General features: G+C 36.6%; 8 non-coding genes across 8 annotated transcripts; all 8 read left to right on the forward strand.

The window, feature by feature from the left end:
* The first annotated feature begins 5,567 nt into the window (after positions 1-5,567).
* TRNAI-UAU (transfer RNA isoleucine (anticodon UAU)) lies at positions 5,568-5,660 on the forward strand. Its single transcript is given in 2 exon segments — positions 5,568-5,605; positions 5,625-5,660. It is a non-coding gene; the product is annotated as a tRNA-Ile (tRNA).
* A 2,617-nt stretch (positions 5,661-8,277) lies between these two features.
* On the forward strand, positions 8,278-8,370 carry TRNAI-UAU (transfer RNA isoleucine (anticodon UAU)). Its single transcript is given in 2 exon segments — positions 8,278-8,315; positions 8,335-8,370. It is a non-coding gene; the product is annotated as a tRNA-Ile (tRNA).
* A 1,705-nt stretch (positions 8,371-10,075) lies between these two features.
* TRNAI-UAU (transfer RNA isoleucine (anticodon UAU)) lies at positions 10,076-10,168 on the forward strand. Its single transcript is given in 2 exon segments — positions 10,076-10,113; positions 10,133-10,168. It is a non-coding gene; the product is annotated as a tRNA-Ile (tRNA).
* Positions 10,169-11,881: 1,713 nt separating this feature from the next.
* Positions 11,882-11,974, forward strand: TRNAI-UAU (transfer RNA isoleucine (anticodon UAU)). Its single transcript is given in 2 exon segments — positions 11,882-11,919; positions 11,939-11,974. It is a non-coding gene; the product is annotated as a tRNA-Ile (tRNA).
* A 1,713-nt stretch (positions 11,975-13,687) lies between these two features.
* On the forward strand, positions 13,688-13,780 carry TRNAI-UAU (transfer RNA isoleucine (anticodon UAU)). Its single transcript is given in 2 exon segments — positions 13,688-13,725; positions 13,745-13,780. It is a non-coding gene; the product is annotated as a tRNA-Ile (tRNA).
* Positions 13,781-16,396: 2,616 nt separating this feature from the next.
* Positions 16,397-16,489, forward strand: TRNAI-UAU (transfer RNA isoleucine (anticodon UAU)). The gene is given in 2 exon segments: positions 16,397-16,434; positions 16,454-16,489. It is a non-coding gene; the product is annotated as a tRNA-Ile (tRNA).
* A 2,616-nt stretch (positions 16,490-19,105) lies between these two features.
* TRNAI-UAU (transfer RNA isoleucine (anticodon UAU)) lies at positions 19,106-19,198 on the forward strand. The gene is given in 2 exon segments: positions 19,106-19,143; positions 19,163-19,198. It is a non-coding gene; the product is annotated as a tRNA-Ile (tRNA).
* Positions 19,199-20,008: 810 nt separating this feature from the next.
* TRNAI-UAU (transfer RNA isoleucine (anticodon UAU)) lies at positions 20,009-20,101 on the forward strand. The gene is given in 2 exon segments: positions 20,009-20,046; positions 20,066-20,101. It is a non-coding gene; the product is annotated as a tRNA-Ile (tRNA).
* The last annotated feature ends 709 nt before the right edge of the window (positions 20,102-20,810 follow it).

Below are 20,810 nucleotides of genomic sequence, written 5' to 3' on the forward strand. Positions count from 1 at the left end.
CGTGGACAGCTTATTCAAGTGCCATCTGGCATGCATGTTCCTTTGTTGCTCATCATTCATCACCAAAAATGAATTTCTTTTTCAATTCTTATGACTGTACTGATTGTATTGAATAAAATCCACATCTAGCATAACCAACTGATGCTGCTAAGTGCTCCAGTGGCGCAATTGGTCAGCGCGTGGTACTTATAAGACAGTATCTGTTGAGCAATGCCGAGGTTGTGAGTTCAAACCTCACCCGGATCAGCTTTGTTTACTGTTTTTATTCTTTTTCTTATGTCAATAATCATTGATTATAAACTGCTACCTTAATATTTAATATGATATTACAGAGGATGGAAGAAAGAAAGAAAAAACACAAACATGATTGTGCATTTAAGTTGTCAGCACACATCTGCTTTGGTTCAAATGCACTGCATATCTTCCTTCAGTCAGCCAACAAAACAGCAATGGAAAAGATTAACATACTGTTGGTAAAGCAGTTGCATCAAATTGATTTTCTGCAATATAGCATGATAATCCATACTGACAGCTCTGGATAGTACCAGCACATTTCCTGCTGGAATTGGTAACGCAAAGAACACAGTAAACAGCTTCACTTTTTCCTCAAAAATAAATAATTGACTATTAAAAACCTAACAGTCTTAAATAAGAACATCAGTAAGCACCACTGGCATAATGGATAAGTCACTGTCCTCCTAAGCCAGGGGTTGTGGGTCCAAGTCCCATCTGGGGTGGAAGTCATTACAGCAAGTGTCTCATCACTAGAGTTGATATTTTATCCTTGCTTCAACTGTAAAACAGTCTTGCAGTGTTTTGCTGGTAAAAAATGACCACAGAAGCTAAATATGGCATTTATTATGATGACATTGTTGTTGGTTTATTTTAAACCTTTTCTATCACCGTGGACAGCTTATTCAAGTGCCATCTGGCATGCACGTTCGTTTGTTGCTCATCATTCATCACCAAAAATGATTTTCTTTTTCAATTCTTACGACTGTACTGATTGTATTGAATAAAATCCACATCTAGCATAACCAACTACTGCTGCTAAGTGCTCCAGTGGCGCAATTGGTCAGCGCACGGTACTTATAAGACAGTATACGTTGAGCAATGCAGAGGTTGTGAGTTCAAACCTCACCTTGAGCAGCTTTGTTTACTGTTTTTATTCTTTTTCTTATGTCAATAATCATTGATTATAAACTGCTACCTTAATATTTAATGTGATATTACAAAGGATGGAAGAAAGAAAGAAAAAACACAAACATGATTGTGCATTTAAGTTGTCAGCACACATCTGCTTTGGTTCAAATGCACTGCATATCTTCCTTCAGTCAGCCAACAAAACAGCAATGGAAAAGATTAACATACTGTTGGTAAAGCAGTTGCATCAAATTGATTTTCTGCAATATAGCATGATAATCCATACTGACAGCTCTGGATAGTACCAGCACATTTCCAGCTGGAATTGGTAACGCAAAGAACACAGTAAACAGCTTCACTTTTTCCTCAAAAATAAATAATTGACTATTAAAAACCTAACAGTCTTAAATAAGAACATCGGTAAGCACCACAAGCATAATGGATAAGTCACTGTCCTCCTAAGCCACGGGTTGTGGGTCCAAGTCCCATCTGGGGTGGAAGTCATTAAAACAAGTGTCTCATCACTAGAGTTGATATTTTATCCATGCTTCAACTGTAAAACAGTCTTGCAGTGTTTAGCTTGTAAAAAATGACCACAGAAGCTAAATATGACATTTATTATGATAACATTGTTGTTGGTTTATTTTAAACCTTTTCTATCACCGTGGACAGCTTATTCAAGTGCCATCTGGCATGCATGTTCCTTTGTTGCTCATCATTCATCACCAAAAATGAATTTCTTTTTCAATTCTTATGACTGTACTGATTGTATTGAATAAAATCCACATCTAGCATAACCAACTGATGCTGCTAAGTGCTCCAGTGGCGCAATTGGTCAGCGCGAGATACTTATGAGACAGTATCCGTTGAGCAATGCCGAGGTTGTGAGTTCAAACCTCACCTGGAGCAGCTTTGTTTACTGTTTTTATTCTTTTTCTTATGTCAATAATCATTGATTATAAACTGCTACCTTAATATTTAATATGATATTACAGAGGATGGAAGAAAGAAAGAAAAAACACAAACATGATTGTGCATTTAAGTTGTCAGCACACATCTGCTTTGGTTCAAATGCACTGCATATCTTCCTTCAGTCAGCCAACAAAACAGCAATGGAAAAGATAAACATACTGTTGGTAAAGCAGTTGCATCAAATTGATTTTCTGCAATATAGCATGATAATCCATACTGACAGCTCTGCATAGTACCAGCACATTTTATGCTGGACTTGGTAATGCAATGAACACAGTAAACAGCTTCACTTTTTTTCAAAAATAAATAATTGACTATTAAAAACCTATCAGTCTTAAATAAGGACATCAGTAAGCACCACTGGCATAATGGATAAGGCACTGTACTCCTAAGCCAGTGGTTGTGGGTTTTAGTCCATTCTGAGTTGGAAGTCATTACAGCAAGTGTATCATCACTAGAGTTGATATTTTATCCTTGCTTCAACTGTAAAACAGTCTTGCAGTGTTTAGCTTGTAAAAAATGACCACAGAAGCTAAATATGACATTTATTATGATAACATTGTTGTTGGTTTATTTTAAACCTTTTCTATCACCGTGGACAGCTTATTCAAGTGCCATCTGGCATGCACGTTCGTTTGTTGCTCATCATTCATCACCAAAAATGATTTTCTTTTTCAATTCTTATGACTGTACTGATTGTATTGAATAAAATCCACATCTAGCATAACCAACTGATGCTGCTAAGTGCTCCAGTGGCGCAATTGGTCAGCGCGCGGTACTTATAAGACAGTATCCGTTGAGCAATGCCGAGGTTGTGAGTTCAAGCTTCTCCTGGATCAGCTTTGTATACTGTTTTTTTTCCTTTTCTTATGTCATTAGTCATTGATTATAAACTGCTACCTTAATATTTAATATGATATTACAAAAGATGGAAGAAAAAAAAAACACAAACATGATTGGGCATTTAAGTTGTCAGCACACATCTGCTTTGGTTCAAATGCACTGCATATCTTCCTTCAGTCAGCCAACAAAACAGCAATGGAAAATATTAACATACTGTTGGTAAAGCAGTTGCATCAAATTGATTTTCTGCAATATAGCATGATAATCCATACTGACAGCTCTGGATAGTACCAGCACATTTCCTGCTGGAATTGGTAATGCAAAGAACACAGTAAACAGCTTCACTTTTTCCTCAAAAATAAATAATTGACTATTAAAAACCTAACAGTCTTAAATAAGAACATCGGTAAGCACCACTGGCATAATGGATAAGTCACTGTCCTCCTAAGCCAGGGGTTGTGGGTCCAAATCCCATCTGGGGTGGAAGTCATTACAGCAAGTGTCTCATCACTAGAGTTGATATTTTATCCTTGCTTCAACTGTAAAACAGTCTTGCAGTGTTTAGCTTGTAAAAAATGACCACAGAAGCTAAATATGACATTTATTATGATAACATTGTTGTTGGTTTATTTTAAACCTTTTCTATCACCGTGGACAGCTTATTCAAGTGCCATCTGGCATGCATGTTCCTTTGTTGCTCATCATTCATCACAAAAAATGAATTTCTTTTTCAATTCTTATGACTGTACTGATTGTATTGAATAAAATCCACATCTAGCATAACCAACTGATGCTGCTAAGTGCTCCAGTGGCGCAATTGGTCAGCGCGTGGTACTTATAAGACAGTATCTGTTGAGCAATGCCGAGGTTGTGAGTTCAAACCTCACCTGGATCAGCTTTGTTTACTGTTTTTATTCTTTTTCTTATGTCAATAATCATTGATTATAAACTGCTACCTTAATATTTAATATGATATTACAGAGGATGGAAGAAAGAAAGAAAAAACACAAACATGATTGTGCATTTAAGTTGTCAGCACACATCTGCTTTGGTTCAAATGCACTGCATATCTTCCTTCAGTCAGCCAACAAAACAGCAATGGAAAAGATTAACATACTGTTGGTAAAGCAGTTGCACCAAATTGATTTTCTGCAATATAGCATGATAATCCATACTGACAGCTCTGGATAGTACCAGCACATTTCCTGCTGGACTTGGTAACGCAAAGAACACAGTAAACAGCTTCACTTTTTCCTCAAAAATAAATAATTGACTATTAAAAACCTAACAGTCTTAAATAAGAACATCAGTAAGCACCACTGGCATAATGGATAAGTCACTGTCCTCCTAAGCCAGGGGTTGTGGGTCCAAGTCCCATCTGGGGTGGAAGTCATTACAGCAAGTATCTCATCACTAGAGTTGATATTTTATCCTTGCTTCAACTGTAAAACAGTCTTGCAGTGTTTAGCTTGTAAAAAATGACCACAGAAGCTAAATATGGCATTTATTATGATGACATTGTTGTTGGTTTATTTTAAACCTTTTCTATCACCGTGGACAGCTTATTCAAGTGCCATCTGGCATGCACGTTCGTTTGTTGCTCATCATTCATCACCAAAAATGATTTTCTTTTTCAATTCTTATGACTGTACTGATTGTATTGAATAAAATCCACATCTAGCATAACCAGCTGATGCTGCTAAGTGCTCCAGTGGCGCAATTGGTCAGCGCGCGGTACTTATAAGACAGTATGTGTTGAGCAATGCCGTGGTTGTGAGTTCAAACCTCACCTGGATTAGCTTTGTTTACTGTTTTTATTATTTTTCTTATGTCAATAATCATTGATTATAAACTGCTACCTTAATATTTAATATGATATTACAGAGGATGGAAGAAAGAAAGAAAAAACACAAACATGATTGTGCATTTAAGTTGTCAGCACACATCTGCTTTGGTTCAAATGCACTGCATATCTTCCTTCAGTCAGCCAACAAAACAGCAATGGAAAAGATTAACATACTGTTGGTAAAGCAGTTGCATCAAATTGATTTTCTGCAATATAGCATGATAATCCATACTGACAGCTCTGGATAGTACCAGCACATTTCCTGCTGGAATTGATAACGCAAAGAACACAGTAAACAGCTTCACTTTTTCCTCAAAAATAAATAATTGACTATTAAAAACCTAACAGTGTTTAAATAAGAACATCGGTAAGCATCACTGGCATAATGGATAAGTCACTGTCCTCCTAAGCCAGGGGTTGTGGGTCCAAATCCCATCTGGGGTGGAAGTCATTACAGCAAGTGTCTCATCACTAGAGTTGATATTTTATCCTTGCTTCAACTGTTAAACAGTCTTGCAGTGTTTAGCTTGTAAAAAATGACCACAGAAGCTAAATATGACATTTATTATGATAACATTGTTGTTGGTTTATTTTAAACCTTTTCTATCACCGTGGACAGCTTATTCAAGTGCCATCTGGCATGCATGTTCCTTTGTTGCTCATCATTCATCACCAAATATGATTTTCTTTTTCAATTCTTATGACTGTACTGATTGTATTGAATAAAATCCACATCTAGCATAACCAACTGATGCTGCTAAGTGCTCCAGTGGCGCAATTGGTCAGCGCGTGGTACTTATAAGACAGTATCTGTTGAGCAATGCCGAGGTTGTGAGTTCAAACCTCACCTGGAGCAGCTTTGTTTACTGTTTTTATTCTTTTTCTTATGTCAATAATCATTGATTATAAACTGCTACCTTAATATTTAATATGATATTACAGAGGATGGAAGAAAGAAAGAAAAAACACAAACATGATTGTGCATTTAAGTTGTCAGCACACATCTGCTTTGGTTCAAATGCACTGCATATCTTCCTTCAGTCAGCCAACAAAACAGCAATGGAAAATATTAACATACTGTTGGTAAAGCAGTTGCATCAAATTGATTTTCTGCAATATAGCATGATAATCCATACTGACAGCTCTGGATAGTACCAGCACATTTCCTGCTGGAATTGGTAATGCAAAGAACACAGTAAACAGCTTCACTTTTTCCTCAAAAATAAATAATTGACTATTAAAAACCTAACAGTCTTAAATAAGAACATCGGTAAGCACCACTGGCATAATGGATAAGTCACTGTCCTCCTAAGCCAGGGGTTGTGGGTCCAAATCCCATCTGGGGTGGAAGTCATTACAGCAAGTGTCTCATCACTAGAGTTGATATTTTATCCTTGCTTCAACTGTAAAACAGTCTTGCAGTGTTTAGCTTGTAAAAAATGACCACAGAAGCTAAATATGACATTTATTATGATAACATTGTTGTTGGTTTATTTTAAACCTTTTCTATCACCGTGGACAGCTTATTCAAGTGCCATCTGGCATGCATGTTCCTTTGTTGCTCATCATTCATCACCAAAAATGATTTTCTTTTTCAATTCTTATGACTGTATTGATTGTATTGAATAAAATCCACATCTAGCATAACCAACTGATGCTGCTAAGTGCTCCAGTGGCGCAATTGGTCAGCGCGCGGTACTTATAAGACAGTATCTGTTAAGCAATGCTGAGGTTCTGAGTTCAAACCTCACCTGGAGCAGCTTTGTTTACTGTTTTTATTCTTTTTCTTATGTCAATAATCATTGATTATAAACTGCTACCTTAATATTTAATATGATATTACAGAGGACGGAAGAAAGAAAGAAAAAACACAAACATGATTGTGCATTTAAGTTGTCAGCACACATCTGCTTTGGTTCAAATGCACTGCATATCTTCCTTCAGTCAGCCAACAAAACAGCAATGGAAAATATTAACATACTGTTGGTAAAGCAGTTGCATCAAATTGATTTTCTGCAATATAGCATGATAATCCATACTGACAGCTCTGGATAGTACCAGCACATTTCCTGCTGGAATTGGTAACGCAAAGAACACAGTAAACAGCTTCACTTTTTCCTCAAAAATAAATAATTGACTATTAAAAACCTAACAGTCTTAAATAAGAACATCGGTAAGCACCACTGGCATAATGGATAAGTCACTGTCCTCCTAAGCCAGGGGTTGTGGGTCCAAATCATATCTGGGGTGGAAGTCATTACAGCAAGTGTCTCATCACTAGAGTTAATATTTTATCCTTGCTTCAACTGTAAAACAGTCTTGCAGTGTTTAGCTTGTAAAAAATGACCACAGAAGCTAAATATGACATTTATTATGATAACATTGTTGTTGGTTTATTTTAAACCTTTTCTATCACCGTGGACAGCTTATTCAAGTGCCATCTGGCATGCATGTTCCTTTGTTGCTCATCATTCATCACCAAAAATGAATTTCTTTTTCAATTCTTATGACTGTACTGATTGTATTGAATAAAATCCACATCTAGCATAACCAACTGATGCTGCTAAGTGCTCCAGTGGCGCAATTGGTCAGCGCGTGGTACTTATAAGACAGTATCTGTTGAGCAATGCTGAGGTTGTGAGTTCAAACCTCACCTGGATCAGCTTTGTTTACTGTTTTTATTCTTTTTCTTATGTCAATAATCATTGATTATAAACTGCTACCTTAATATTTAATATGATATTACAGAGGATGGAAGAAAGAAAGAAAAAACACAAACATGATTGTGCATTTAAGTTGTCAGCACACATCTGCTTTGGTTCAAATGCACTGCATATCTTCCTTCAGTCAGCCAACAAAACAGCAATGGAAAAGATTAACATACTGTTGGTAAAGCAGTTGCATCAAATTGATTTTCTGCAATATAGCATGATAATCCATACTGACAGCTCTGGATAGTACCAGCACATTTCCTGCTGGAATTGGTAACGCAAAGAACACAGTAAACAGCTTCACTTTTTCCTCAAAAATAAATAATTGACTATTAAAAACCTAACAGTGTTTAAATAAGAACATCGGTAAGCACCACTGGCATAATGGATAAGTCACTGTCCTCCTAAGCCAGGGGTTGTGGGTCCAAATCCCATCTGGGGTGGAAGTCATTACAGCAAGTGTCTCATCACTAGAGTTGATATTTTATCCTTGCTTCAACTGTTAAACAGTCTTGCAGTGTTTAGCTTGTAAAAAATGACCACAGAAGCTAAATATGACATTTATTATGATAACATTGTTGTTGGTTTATTTTAAACCTTTTCTATCACCGTGGACAGCTTATTCAAGTGCCATCTGGCATGCATGTTCCTTTGTTGCTCATCATTCATCACCAAATATGATTTTCTTTTTCAATTCTTATGACTGTACTGATTGTATTGAATAAAATCCACATCTAGCATAACCAACTGATGCTGCTAAGTGCTCCAGTGGCGCAATTGGTCAGCGCGTGGTACTTATAAGACAGTATCTGTTGAGCAATGCCGAGGTTGTGAGTTCAAACCTCACCTGGAGCAGCTTTGTTTACTGTTTTTATTCTTTTTCTTATGTCAATAATCATTGATTATAAACTGCTACCTTAATATTTAATATGATATTACAGAGGATGGAAGAAAGAAAGAAAAAACACAAACATGATTGTGCATTTAAGTTGTCAGCACACATCTGCTTTGGTTCAAATGCACTGCATATCTTCCTTCAGTCAGCCAACAAAACAGCAATGGAAAATATTAACATACTGTTGGTAAAGCAGTTGCATCAAATTGATTTTCTGCAATATAGCATGATAATCCATACTGACAGCTCTGGATAGTACCAGCACATTTCCTGCTGGAATTGGTAATGCAAAGAACACAGTAAACAGCTTCACTTTTTCCTCAAAAATAAATAATTGACTATTAAAAACCTAACAGTCTTAAATAAGAACATCGGTAAGCACCACTGGCATAATGGATAAGTCACTGTCCTCCTAAGCCAGGGGTTGTGGGTCCAAATCCCATCTGGGGTGGAAGTCATTACAGCAAGTGTCTCATCACTAGAGTTGATATTTTATCCTTGCTTCAACTGTAAAACAGTCTTGCAGTGTTTAGCTTGTAAAAAATGACCACAGAAGCTAAATATGACATTTATTATGATAACATTGTTGTTGGTTTATTTTAAACCTTTTCTATCACCGTGGACAGCTTATTCAAGTGCCATCTGGCATGCATGTTCCTTTGTTGCTCATCATTCATCACCAAAAATGAATTTCTTTTTCAATTCTTATGACTGTACTGATTATATTGAATAAAATCCACATCTGGCATAACCAACTGATGCTGCTAAGTGCTCCAGTGGCGCAATTGGTCAGCGCGTGGTACTTATAAGACAGTATCTGTTGAGCAATGCCGAGGTTGTGAGTTCAAACCTCACCTGGATCAGCTTTGTTTACTGTTTTTATTCTTTTTCTTATGTCAATAATCATTGATTATAAACTGCTACCTTAATATTTAATATGATATTACAGAGGATGAAAGAAAAAACACAAACATGATTGTGCATTTAAGTTGTCAGCACACATCTGCTTTGGTTCAAATGCACTGCATATCTTCCTTCAGTCAGCCAACAAAACAGCAATGGAAAAGATTAACATACTGTTGGTAAAGCAGTTGCATCAAATTGATTTTCTGCAATATAGCATGATAATCCATACTGACAGCTCTGGATAGTACCAGCACATTTCCTGCTGGACTTGGTAACGCAAAGAACACAGTAAACAGCTTCACTTTTTCCTCAAAAATAAATAATTGACTATTAAAAACCTAACAGTCTTAAATAAGAACACCAGTAAGCACCACTGGCATAATGGATAAGTCACTGTCCTCCTAAGCTAGGGGTTGTGGGTCCAAGTCCCAGCTGGGGTGGAAGTCATTACAACAAGTGTCTCATCACTAGAGTTGATAGTTTATCCTTGCTTCAACTGTAAAACAGTCTTGCTGTGTTTAGCTTGTAAAAAATGACCACAGAAGCTAAATATGACATTTATTATGATAACATTGTTGTTGGTTTATTTTAAAAATTTTCTATCACCGTGGACAGCTTATTCAAGTGCCATCTGGCATGCATGTTCGTTTGTTGCTCATCATTCATCACCAAAAATGATTTTCTTTTTCAATTCTTATGACTGTATTGATTGTATTGAATAAAATCCACATCTAGCATAACCAACTGATGCTGCTAAGTGCTCCAGTGGCGCAATTGGTCAGCGCGCGGTACTTATAAGACAGTATCTGTTAAGCAATGCCGAGGTTGTGAGTTCAAACCTCACCTGGAGCAGCTTTGTTTACTGTTTTTATTCTTTTTCTTATGTCAATAATCATTGATTATAAACTGCTACCTTAATATTTAATATGATATTACAGAGGATGGAAGAAAGAAAGAAAAAACACAAACATGATTGTGCATTTAAGTTGTCAGCACACATCTGCTTTGGTTCAAATGCACTGCATATCTTCCTTCAGTCAGCCAACAAAACAGCAATGGAAAATATTAACATACTGTTGGTAAAGCAGTTGCATCAAATTGATTTTCTGCAATATAGCATGATAATCCATACTGACAGCTCTGGATAGTACCAGCACATTTCCTGCTGGAATTGGTAATGCAAAGAACACAGTAAACAGCTTCACTTTTTCCTCAAAAATAAATAATTGACTATTAAAAACCTAACAGTCTTAAATAAGAACATCGGTAAGCACCACTGGCATAATGGATAAGTCACTGTCCTCCTAAGCCAGGGGTTGTGGGTCCAAATCCCATCTGGGGTGGAAGTCATTACAGCAAGTGTCTCATCACTAGAGTTGATATTTTATCCTTGCTTCAACTGTAAAACAGTCTTGCAGTGTTTAGCTTGTAAAAAATGACCACAGAAGCTAAATATGACATTTATTATGATAACATTGTTGTTGGTTTATTTTAAACCTTTTCTATCACCGTGGACAGCTTATTCAAGTGCCATCTGGCATGCATGTTCCTTTGTTGCTCATCATTCATCACCAAAAATGAATTTCTTTTTCAATTCTTATGACTGTACTGATTGTATTGAATAAAATCCACATCTAGCATAACCAACTGATGCTGCTAAGTGCTCCAGTGGCGCAATTGGTCAGCACGTGGTACTTATAAGACAGTATCTGTTGAGCAATGCCGAGGTTGTGAGTTCAAACCTCACCTGGATCAGCTTTGTTTACTGTTTTTATTCTTTTTCTTATGTCAATAATCATTGATTATAAACTGCTACCTTAATATTTAATATGATATTACAGAGGATGGAAGAAAGAAAGAAAAAACACAAACATGATTGTGCATTTAAGTTGTCAGCACACATCTGCTTTGGTTCAAATGCACTGCATATCTTCCTTCAGTCAGCCATCAAAACAGCAATGGAAAAGATTAACATACTGTTGGTAAAGCAGTTGCATCAAATTGATTTTCTGCAATATAGCATGATAATCCATACTGACAGCTCTGGATAGTACCAGCACATTTCCTGCTGGAATTGGTAACGCAAAGAACACAGTAAACAGCTTCACTTTTTCAACAAAAATAAATAATTGACTATTAAAAACCTAACAGTCTTAAATAAGAACATCAGTAAGCACCACTGGCATAATGGATAAGTCACTGTCCTCCTAAGCCAGGGGTTGTGGGTCCAAGTCCCATCTGGGGTGGAAGTCATTACAGCAAGTGTCTCATCACTAGAGTTGATATTTTATCCTTGCTTCAACTGTAAAACAGTCTTGCAGTGTTTAGCTTGTAAAAAATGACCACAGAAGCTAAATATGGCATTTATTATGATGACATTGTTGTTGGTTTATTTTAAACCTTTTCTATCACCGTGGACAGCTTATTCAAGTGCCATCTGGCATGCACGTTCGTTTGTTGCTCATCATTCATCACCAAAAATTATTTTCTTTTTCAATTCTTATGACTGTACTGATTGTATTGAATAAAATCCACATCTAGCATAACCAGCTGATGCTGCTAAGTGCTCCAGTGGCGCAATTGGTCAGCGCGCGGTACTTATAAGACAGTATCTGTTGAGCAATGCCGAGGTTGTGAGTTCAAACCTCACCTTGAGCAGCTTTGTTTACTGTTTTTATTATTTTTCTTATGTCAATAATCATTGATTATAAACTGCTACCTTAATATTTAATATGATATTACAAAGGATGGAAGAAAGAAAGAAAAAACACAAACATGATTGTGCATTTAAGTTGTCAGCACACATCTGCTTTGGTTCAAATGCACTGCATATCTTCCTTCAGTCAGCCAACAAAACAGCAATGGAAAAGATTAACATACTGTTGGTAAAGCAGTTGCACCAAATTGATTTTCTGCAATATAGCATGATAATCCATACTGACAGCTCTGGATAGTACCAGCACATTTCCTGCTGGACTTGGTAACGCAAAGAACACAGTAAACAGCTTCACTTTTTCCTCAAAAATAAATAATTGACTATTAAAAACCTAACAGTCTTAAATAAGAACATCAGTAAGCACCACTGGCATAATGGATAAGTCACTGTCCTCCTAAGCCAGGGGTTGTGGGTCCAAGTCCCAGCTGGGGTGGAAGTCATTACAACAAGTGTCTCATCACTAGAGTTGATAGTTTATCCTTGCTTCAACTGTAAAACAGTCTTGCAGTGTTTAGCTTGTAAAAAATGACCACAGAAGCTAAATATGACATTTATTATGATAACATTGTTGTTGGTTTATTTTAAACCTTTTCTATCACCGTGGACAGCTTATTCAAGTGCCATCTGGCATGCATGTTTGTTTGTTGCTCATCATTCATCACCAAAAATGATTTTCTTTTTCAATTCTTATGACTGTATTGATTGTATTGAATAAAATACACATCTAGCATAACCAACTGACGCTGCTAAGTGCTCCAGTGGCGCAATTGGTCAGCGCGCGGTACTTATAAGACAGTATCTGTTGAGCAATGCCGAGGTTGTGAGTTCAAACCTCACCTGGATCAGCTTTGTTTACTGTTTTTATTCTTTTTCTTATGTCAATAATCATTGATTATAAACTGCTACCTTAATATTTAATATGATATTACAGAGGATGGAAGAAAGAAAGAAAAAACACAAACATGATTGTGCATTTAAGTTGTCAGCACACATCTGCTTTGGTTCAAATGCACTGCATATCTTCCTTCAGTCAGCCAACAAAACAGCAATGGAAAAGATTAACATACTGTTGGTAAAGCAGTTGCATCAAATTGATTTTCTGCAATATAGCATGATAATCCATACTGACAGCTCTGGATAGTACCAGCACATTTCCTGCTGGACTTGGTAACGCAAAGAACACAGTAAACAGCTTCACTTTTTCCTCAAAAATAAATAATTGACTATTAAAAACCTAACAGTCTTAAATAAGAACATCAGTAAGCACCACTGGCATAATGGATAAGTCACTGTCCTCCTAAGCTAGGGGTTGTGGGTCCAAGTCCCAGCTGGGGTGGAAGTCATTACAACAAGTGTCTCATCACTAGAGTTGATAGTTTATCCTTGCTTCAACTGTAAAATAGTCTTGCTGTGTTTAGCTTGTAAAAAATGACCACAGAAGCTAAATATGACATTTATTATGATAACATTGTTGCTGATTTATTTTAAAAATTTTCTATCACCGTGGACAGCTTATTCAAGTGCAATCTGGCATGCATGTTCGTTTGTTGCTCATCATTCATCACCAAAAATGATTTTCTTTTTCAATTCTTATGACTGTATTGATTGTATTGAATAAAATCCACATCTAGCATAACCAACTGATGCTGCTAAGTGCTCCAGTGGCGCAATTGGTCAGCGCGCGGTACTTATAAGACAGTATCTGTTAAGCAATGCCGAGGTTGTGAGTTCAAACCTCACCTGGAGCAGCTTTGTTTACTGTTTTTATTCTTTTTCTTATGTCAATAATCATTGATTATAAACTGCTACCTTAATATTTAATATGATATTACAGAGGATGGAAGAAAGAAAGAAAAAACACAAACATGATTGTGCATTTAAGTTGTCAGCACACATCTGCTTTGGTTCAAATGCACTGCATATCTTCCTTCAGTCAGCCAACAAAACAGCAATGGAAAATATTAACATACTGTTGGTAAAGCAGTTGCATCAAATTGATTTTCTGCAATATAGCATGATAATCCATACTGACAGCTCTGGATAGTACCAGCACATTTCCTGCTGGAATTGGTAATGCAAAGAACACAGTAAACAGCTTCACTTTTTCCTCAAAAATAAATAATTGACTATTAAAAACCTAACAGTCTTAAATAAGAACATCGGTAAGCACCACTGGCATAATGGATAAGTCACTGTCCTCCTAAGCCAGGGGTTGTGGGTCCAAATCCCATCTGGGGTGGAAGTCATTACAGCAAGTGTCTCATCACTAGAGTTGATATTTTATCCTTGCTTCAACTGTAAAACAGTCTTGCAGTGTTTAGCTTGTAAAAAATGACCACAGAAGCTAAATATGACATTTATTATGATAACATTGTTGTTGGTTTATTTTAAACCTTTTCTATCACCGTGGACAGCTTATTCAAGTGCCATCTGGCATGCATGTTCCTTTGTTGCTCATCATTCATCACCAAAAATGAATTTCTTTTTCAATTCTTATGACTGTACTGATTGTATTGAATAAAATCCACATCTAGCATAACCAACTGATGCTGCTAAGTGCTCCAGTGGCGCAATTGGTCAGCGCGTGGTACTTATAAGACAGTATCTGTTGAGCAATGCCGAGGTTGTGAGTTCAAACCTCACCTGGATCAGCTTTGTTTACTGTTTTTATTCTTTTTCTTATGTCAATAATCATTGATTATAAACTGCTACCTTAATATTTAATATGATATTACAGAGGATGGAAGAAAGAAAGAAAAAACACAAACATGATTGTGCATTTAAGTTGTCAGCACACATCTGCTTTGGTTCAAATGCACTGCATATCTTCCTTCAGTCAGCCATCAAAACAGCAATGGAAAAGATTAACATACTGTTGGTAAAGCAGTTGCATCAAATTGATTTTCTGCAATATAGCATGATAATCCATACTGACAGCTCTGGATAGTACCAGCACATTTCCTGCTGGAATTGGCAACGCAAAGAACACAGTAAACAGCTTCACTTTTTCCTCAAAAATAAATAATTGACTATTAAAAACCTAACAGTCTTAAATAAGAACATCGGTAAGCACCACAAGCATAATGGATAAGTCACTGTCCTCCTAAGCCACGGGTTGTGGGTCCAAGTCCCATCTGGGGTGGAAGTCATTACAACAAGTGTCTCATCACTAGAGTTGATATTTTATCCATGCTTCAACTGTAAAACAGTCTTGCAGTGTTTAGCTTGTAAAAAATGACCACAGAAGCTAAATATGACATTTATTATGATAACATTGTTGTTGGTTTATTTTAAACCTTTTCTATCACCGTGGACAGCTTATTCAAGTGCCATCTGGCATGCATGTTCCTTTGTTGCTCATCATTCATCACCAAAAATGAATTTCTTTTTCAATTCTTATGACTGTACTGATTGTATTGAATAAAATCCACATCTAGCATAACCAACTGATGCTGCTAAGTGCTCCAGTGGCGCAATTGGTCAGCGCGCGGTACTTATAAGACAGTATCTGTTAAGCAATGCCGAGGTTCTGAGTACAAACCTCACCTGGAGCAGCTTTGTTTACTGTTTTTATTCTTTTTCTTATGTCAATAATCATTGATTATAAACTGCTACCTTAATATTTAATATGATATTACAGAGGATGGAAGAAAGAAAGAAAAAACACAAACATGATTGTGCATTTAAGTTGTCAGCACACATCTGCTTTGGTTCAAATGCACTGCATATCTTCCTTCAGTCAGCCAACAAAACAGCAATGGAAAATATTAACATACTGTTGGTAAAGCAGTTGCATCAAATTGATTTTCTGCAATATAGCATGATAATCCATACTGACAGCTCCGGATAGTACCAGCACATTTCCTGCTGGAATTGGTAACGCAAAGAACACAGTAAACAGCTTCACTTTTTCCTCAAAAATAAATAATTGACTATTAAAAACCTAACAGTCTTAAATAAGAACATCAGTAAGCACCACTGGCATAATGGATAAGTCACTGTCCTCCTAAGCCAGGGGTTGTGGGTCCAAGTCCCAGCTGGGGTGGAAGTCATTACAACAAGTGTCTCATCACTAGAGTTGATAGTTTATCCTTGCTTCAACTGTAAAACAGTCTTGCAGTGTTTAGCTTGTAAAAAATGACCACAGAAGCTAAATATGACATTTATTATGATAACATTGTTGTTGGTTTATTTTAAACCTTTTCTATCACCGTGGACAGCTTATTCAAGTGCCATCTGGCATGCATGTTTGTTTGTTGCTCATCATTCATCACCAAAAATGATTTTCTTTTTCAATTCTTATGACTGTATTGATTGTATTGAATAAAATACACATCTAGCATAACCAACTGATGCTGCTAAGTGCTCCAGTGGCGCAATTGGTCAGCGCGCGGTACTTATAAGACAGTATCTGTTGAACAATGCCGAGGTTGTGAGTTCAACCCTCACCTGGAGCAGATTTGTTTACTGTTTTTATTCTTTTTCTTATGTCAATAATCATTGATTATAAACTGCTACTTTAATATTTAATATGATATTACAAAGGATGGAAGAAAGAAAGAAAAAACACAAACATGATTGTGCATTTAAGTTGTCAGCACACATCTGCTTTGGTTCAAATGCACTGCATATCTTCCTTCAGTCAGCCAACAAAACAGCAATGGAAAAGATTAACATACTGTTGGTAAAGCAGTTGCATCAAATTGATTTTCTGCAATATAGCATGATAATCCATACTGACAGCTCTGGATAGTACCAGCACATTTCCTGCTGGAATTGGTAACGCAAAGAACACAGTAAACAGCTTCACTTTTTCCTCAAAAATAAATAATTGACTATTAAAAACCTAACAGTCTTAAATAAGAACATCGGTAAGCACCACTGGCATAATGGATAAGTCACTGTCCTCCTAATCCACGGGTTGTGGGTCCAAGTCCCATCTGGGGTGGAAGTCATTACAACAAGTGTCTCATCACTAGAGTTGATATTTTATCCTTGCTTCAACTGTAAAACAGTCTTGCAGTGTTTAGCTTGTAAAAAATGACCACAGAAGCTAAATATGACATTTATTATGATAACATTGTTGTTGGTTTATTTTAAACCTTTTCTATCACCGTGGACAGCTTATTCAAGTGCCATCTGGCATGCATGTTCCTTTGTTGCTCATCATTCATCACCAAAAATGAATTTCTTTTTCAATTCTTATGACTGTACTGATTGTATTGAATAAAATCCACATCTAGCATAACCAACTGATGCTGCTAAGTGCTCCAGTGGCGCAATTGGTCAGCGCGTGGTACTTATAAGACAGTATCTGTTGAGCAATGCCGAGGTTGTGAGTTCAAACCTCACCTGGATCAGCTTTGTTTACTGTTTTTATTCTTTTTCTTATGTCAATAATCATTGATTATAAACTGCTACCTTAATATTTAATATGATATTACAGAGGATGGAAGAAAGAAAGAAAAAACACAAACATGATTGTGCATTTAAGTTGTCAGCACACATCTGCTTTGGTTCAAATGCACTGCATATCTTCCTTCAGTCAGCCATCAAAACAGCAATGGAAAAGATTAACATACTGTTGGTAAAGCAGTTGCATCAAATTGATTTTCTGCAATATAGCATGATAATCCATACTGACAGCTCTGGATAGTACCAGCACATTTCCTGCTGGAATTGGTAACGCAAAGAACACAGTAAACAGCTTCACTTTTTCCTCAAAAATAAATAATTGACTATTAAAAACCTAACAGTCTTAAATAAGAACATCGGTAAGCACCACAAGCATAATGGATAAGTCACTGTCCTCCTAAGCCACGGGTTGTGGGTCCAAGTCCCATCTGGGGTGGAAGTCATTACAACAAGTGTCTCATCACTAGAGTTGATATTTTATCCATGCTTCAACTGTAAAACAGTCTTGCAGTGTTTAGCTTGTAAAAAATGACCACAGAAGCTAAATATGACATTTATTATGATAACATTGTTGTTGGTTTATTTTAAACCTTTTCTATCACCGTGGACAGCTTATTCAAGTGCCATCTGGCATGCATGTTCCTTTGTTGCTCATCATTCATCACCAAAAATGAATTTCTTTTTCAATTCTTATGACTGTACTGATTGTATTGAATAAAATCCACATCTAGCATAACCAACTGATGCTGCTAAGTGCTCCAGTGGCGCAATTGGTCAGCGCGCGGTACTTATAAGACAGTATCTGTTAAGCAATGCCGAGGTTCTGAGTACAAACCTCACCTGGAGCAGCTTTGTTTACTGTTTTTATTCTTTTTCTTATGTCAATAATCATTGATTATAAACTGCTACCTTAATATTTAATATGATATTACAGAGGATGGAAGAAAGAAAGAAAAAACACAAACATGATTGTGCATTTAAGTTGTCAGCACACATCTGCTTTGGTTCAAATGCACTGCATATCTTCCTTCAGTCAGCCAACAAAACAGCAATGGAAAATATTAACATACTGTTGGTAAAGCAGTTGCATCAAATTGATTTTCTGCAATATAGCATGATAATCCATACTGACAGCTCTGGATAGTACCAGCACATTTCCTGCTGGAATTGGTAACGCAAAGAACACAGTAAACAGCTTCACTTTTTCCTCAAAAATAAATAATTGACTATTAAAAACCTAACAGTCTTAAATAAGAACATCAGTAAGCACCACTGGCATAATGGATAAGTCACTGTCCTCCTAAGCCAGGGGTTGTGGGTCCAAGTCCCAGCTGGGGTGGAAGTCATTACAACAAGTGTCTCATCACTAGAGTTGATAGTTTATCCTTGCTTCAACTGTAAAACAGTCTTGCAGTGTTTAGCTTGTAAAAAATGACCACAGAAGCTAAATATGACATTTATTATGATAACATTGTTGTTGGTTTATTTTAAACCTTTTCTATCACCGTGGACAGCTTATTCAAGTGCCATCTGGCATGCATGTTTGTTTGTTGCTCATCATTCATCACCAAAAATGATTTTCTTTTTCAATTCTTATGACTGTATTGATTGTATTGAATAAAATACACATCTAGCATAACCAACTGATGCTGCTAAGTGCTCCAGTGGCGCAATTGGTCAGCGCGCGGTACTTATAAGACAGTATCCGTTGAACAATGCCGAGGTTGTGAGTTCAACCCTCACCTGGAGCAGATTTGTTTACTGTTTTTATTCTTTTTCTTATGTCAATAATCATTGATTATAAACTGCTACTTTAATATTTAATATGATATTACAAAGGATGGAAGAAAGAAAGAAAAAACACAAACATGATTGTGCATTTAAGTTGTCAGCACACATCTGCTTTGGTTCAAATGCACTGCATATCTTCCTTCAGTCAGCCAACAAAACAGCAATGGAAAAGATTAACATACTGTTGGTAAAGCAGTTGCATCAAATTGATTTTCTGCAATATAGCATGATAATCCATACTGACAGCTCTGGATAGTACCAGCACATTTCCTGCTGGAATTGGTAACGCAAAGAACACAGTAAACAGCTTCACTTTTTCCTCAAAAATAAATAATTGACTATTAAAAACCTAACAGTCTTAAATAAGAACATCGGTAAGCACCACTGGCATAATGGATAAGTCACTGTCCTCCTAATCCACGGGTTGTGGGTCCAAGTCCCATCTGGGGTGGAAGTCATTACAACAAGTGTCTCATCACTAGAGTTGATATTTTATCCTTGCTTCAACTGTAAAACAGTCTTGCAGTGTTTAGCTTGTAAAAAATGACCACAGAAGCTAAATATGACATTTATTATGATAACATTGTTGTTGGTTTATTTTAAACCTTTTCTATCACCGTGGACAGCTTATTCAAGTGCCATCTGGCATGCATGTTCCTTTGTTGCTCATCATTCATCACCAAAAATGAATTTCTTTTTCAATTCTTATGACTGTACTGATTGTATTGAATAAAATCCACATCTAGCATAACCAACTGATGCTGCTAAGTGCTCCAGTGGCGCAATTGGTCAGCGCGTGGTACTTATAAGACAGTATCTGTTGAGCAATGCCGAGGTTGTGAGTTCAAACCTCACCTGGAGCAGCTTTGTTTACTGTTTTTATTCTTTTTCTTATGTCAATAATCATTGATTATAAACTGCTACCTTAATATTTAATATGATATTACAGAGGATGGAAGAAAGAAAGAAAAAACACAAACATGATTGTGCATTTAAGTTGTCAGCACACATCTGCTTTGGTTCAAATGCACTGCATATCTTCCTTCAGTCAGCCAACAAAACAGCAATGGAAAATATTAACATACTGTTGGTAAAGCAGTTGCATCAAATTGATTTTCTGCAATATAGCATGATAATCCATACTGACAGCTCTGGATAGTACCAGCACATTTCCTGCTGGAATTGGTAATGCAAAGAACACAGTAAACAGCTTCACTTTTTCCTCAAAAATAAATAATTGACTATTAAAAACCTAACAGTCTTAAATAAGAACATCGGTAAGCACCACTGGCATAATGGATAAGTCACTGTCCTCCTAAGCCAGGGGTTGTGGGTCCAAATCCCATCTGGGGTGGAAGTCATTACAGCAAGTGTCTCATCACTAGAGTTGATATTTTATCCTTGCTTCAACTGTAAAACAGTCTTGCAGTGTTTAGCTTGTAAAAAATGACCACAGAAGCTAAATATGACATTTATTATGATAACATTGTTGTTGGTTTATTTTAAACCTTTTCTATCACCGTGGACAGCTTATTCAAGTGCCATCTGGCATGCATGTTCCTTTGTTGCTCA

The sequence above is a fragment of the Pseudophryne corroboree genome, chromosome 11 (assembly GCF_028390025.1).
Source record: "Pseudophryne corroboree isolate aPseCor3 chromosome 11, aPseCor3.hap2, whole genome shotgun sequence".
In the NCBI taxonomy this organism is placed as follows: Eukaryota; Metazoa; Chordata; class Amphibia; order Anura; family Myobatrachidae; genus Pseudophryne; species Pseudophryne corroboree.